Below are 3,541 nucleotides of genomic sequence, written 5' to 3' on the forward strand. Positions count from 1 at the left end.
TCCCAGACAAGCTCCTCCTCAACAGAGCTCTGCCTAGGCCACCGCGGGCCAGACACTTCCGTTTCCCGAAGCGCCGGGGCTTCACCAATAACTTCCCCTACAACACAGGCTCCACGCTCTTCCAGGGGGCTGTTTCCGTTCCTACTGGTATGCTCCTTGCAGGATGAATAAGCGGATGACGGGGAGTCGATAGGGGAGCTCTAGATGCTAGCGTCCGCCATCTTCACCCGTATAGCCACGCCCTCCCCTACAGTGCACTGATTCAGACAAAGATTGGCAACATATTTCTTTCTTTGTCCATGATCAAACTCGTATTCTTAAACTATTCATAAATTATGTGACCGTTTACTGTGGGGTAAAGAGACATGCATACACCTGAAAGAGTAGGGAGTGACAAAAATAATGTCTCTACATGCGAGTATTGTTGGGAGGTTTGCAGTAGCCGAGTCCGTTACCCTCACCCCTCCCTTTTGTGGGGTAATGAGACATACCAGCCAGATGCCTGATATTTCATGAATGCTCCAGTGCATTGTGGGGGTGAAGCCCTTTGGATTCAGGGCCCTCATGTGTTCTATTTCTTATGTATTCACCTTACATATGTTGAGAGCAGATGCCTGACGGTGTTATCTTTTGAGCCTTCCAATTTACTACTTAACGGGAGTGCGACTTAGGCAACTTTTGGGCATATTTACAAGCCCATATCGCCACGGGAAGGTCTCTTTTTCGATTTTCTTGTGGTGAAAAGGGTCTTCGCCTTATTCACAATGCGGCGTGAAGCCACTTAACACCGCCTTGTGAATAAGGCCCCCTTCCAAGCTACACTCAGTGTGAAAGGGGAGGGCAATGGGTGTTGTAGTGGGCGTTCCATCGCAACACCCATTGATTTTGAGGCTGCCCCATATTTACAAGGGTGGCGTAAATATGGGTCTGCACCAAAATTAAGACCAGGAAAAACCTGGTCTTAACCTGGCAAAACGAAGAAAAATGCTTTATTCCTCCTCTTTTTGCTGTTTCTATGTGTGCTGCATTGTGAAGCACACATAGAAAGAACAAAATGTCATTGATTGTTTATGTGCAGGAAGGGGCCCTTCCAGCACATGAACAATCTTTCCCTGCAACAAACATGGTGCAAGAGTGCCTGTGTTGGCGCTAGGCAGCTACATCTAGCGCCAGAGCTAAGGGAAAGGCAGGGGTGCACCCTATTCTTGTGAATACGGCGCATCCCTGCATTTGGAAACTGTCGGAGCGTGCGTTAGCCTTCTTGGATTGGTTTGTATAGATAGATGTAAAATGGACATTACCTTCCAGTGGCTCCGGTAAGTACTGCGCTGAGATCAGAGGACATTACTCAGCCTGGGATGCTAAACCATTAAAACATCAATTCTGCCTGTGATTTCTGAATATCCGAAATTTCAGGGCCTGTGGCTGCATGTAGTGTAGAAATAATGTCTCTTTAATCCTTATAGGAAACTGGCGCTCAGCCCAGACCTCCTAAGCAAAGTCGACTACTTCCCAGCGTTTTAGCCAAGAAGATGCCAAGGGCTCTTGGTGCCTCCCTAAGGCTGTGCCCTTGAATTACTTTAGCTGAGAGGATCCTGGCACCTGAACAGCTTTGGCACAAAATGAGGAGAGCGATTATATGAAAGAAAGTAAGTTAAAGAAGTGCTTAAACTGTTCTTTTTTATGTTGAATCACACATGGCATTCCATTTGTAAGATCTCATCGACTTAATAGATAAAAAACCCTTTGATACATCATGCCCTGTGTGCTTTATGGAGCGCCAATATGCAGCTGCCCAACAGAATTAAAGCGCTTTGAGTGACTGTAAGTCACAGAAAATGCGGCCTAGCACCCTCAAACACGTTTACACATAGTGCATTTCACATTTTGCTTTTATTGATCTAATGCAGCAGGTATATATGTGTTCAAAGACCTAATATGCCACAGAGGCTTGTGCCTTTACATCAACTATCATAATTGATCTGGTTGGGTGGATGGCAGTTTTGAGAGAGGTGCTACGCTCCTCACGCTTTTTGAGCTCCCAAAGACAAACAATTTCCAGAAGGTTGAAACCGTGTAGGTAGATGTTGACCATGGAGCTGGTGGAGGTATCTGTCATAAGCCCTGTAATAGATTTCAATGCAGAGGTGGAATAAATGTCTGTCAGATGAGAATGAACAAGATGTATCGAATGTCATTCAACTGAAAGTGGCAGGATAGGAGCTTGTGGCAACTCAGTGTCGGTTGCTGCTTTGTTAAGCAGAGCCATGAAGTTTAGGGAATGACTGCAATGCCTGATCCTAATTGTCTTTTTATTTAGATAGGCTGGATATTGTAGTCTTGCGGACGTCAGTGATGTTGGACATGATAGGTGTGGGTCCCTTGCTCACTTTGCCACTGGATTCAAGCAAGCCTGGCTGATATGGGGTGTTACCCCGAAACAAGTCCCAGGATGCTTGTTTCCGGTCCAGGGATGACAGTTCGGGCTGGACTGTTGCCATGACTCACAGGGTCAAGTCTGATTTGCATATAATTGTGTCTGAACTGGGGTGGCGAAGTGAGCTAAAGAACAATGATGGATTCAACCCAGATCTGTGACTGGGGTGAGTGTCTGAAAAATGTCAGCGCTCCGTTCATCATCTCCTTGTGTTTGCTTCATAATAGACTATAGCCAGATATCTGTAAAATGGCATCATGATTACCATGTTAGGTTAGGTATGTAGCCTGCACACTGGACTACTGAGTGAGCATTGATGATGTGACTTAATGGATGTGCTGTGTTCGGAATGTTTGCTATGACTGGTACTGTGGTGGATGCTAATGAATTGTAAGAGCATTGTAAGAGAAAGCATGGGTTTTGGTGTGTGCTGCTGTGGGTGATGTGGTAGGTTTGGGAGGATGACTATAAATGAAATGTCCTACTAGACCTGTATTACTTTTTCAAGGGCTAGAACTAGCTCCAAAAGCTGGTCAACCTTATGTCATGCTCATACTTTTTAGCTTGTTTCTTTTGTTTTTTAATTTAAACACTAATTTCTTTGATTAACAATCTCTTATTGCATTTTACTTTTCTCAATTCAATTATACCCACAACAATATGTGAATACTTACAATATATACAGTGCTATACAATGTACTCAATTTTGTAATTTCTATTCTCTGATTCTACAACTGTTCTTTAATTAGTTGTTATCATTTCCTATTCTGAAGCAATTACATGAACGTTTCCGACTGGAAAATACTAGGTAACTAATCTCTATATGTGAACAGTATATGCAAAAAATCAATGCCTCAAGTTGGTTTTATACCCTCATCCATTCAACTCTACTCTCTCCTCTACACACATACACACTCATACACTCATTGTGATCATTCACACCTGTTTTAACCTATAAATACAATCACTTTTCAGGAACAACGGGTAACTTGTTTTCTTTCCTCAGCTGTTGCTGTATTATAGGTTGGAGTCTTTGTGTTCCGGTCTATGTACGTTTCAGTGGGAAACATATTGAAAGGAACCTTCTTCAGGACCACCAAAAAT

This window comes from Lissotriton vulgaris, unplaced genomic scaffold, assembly GCF_964263255.1.
Source record: "Lissotriton vulgaris unplaced genomic scaffold, aLisVul1.2 SCAFFOLD_464, whole genome shotgun sequence".
NCBI classification, from domain to species: Eukaryota; Metazoa; Chordata; class Amphibia; order Caudata; family Salamandridae; genus Lissotriton; species Lissotriton vulgaris.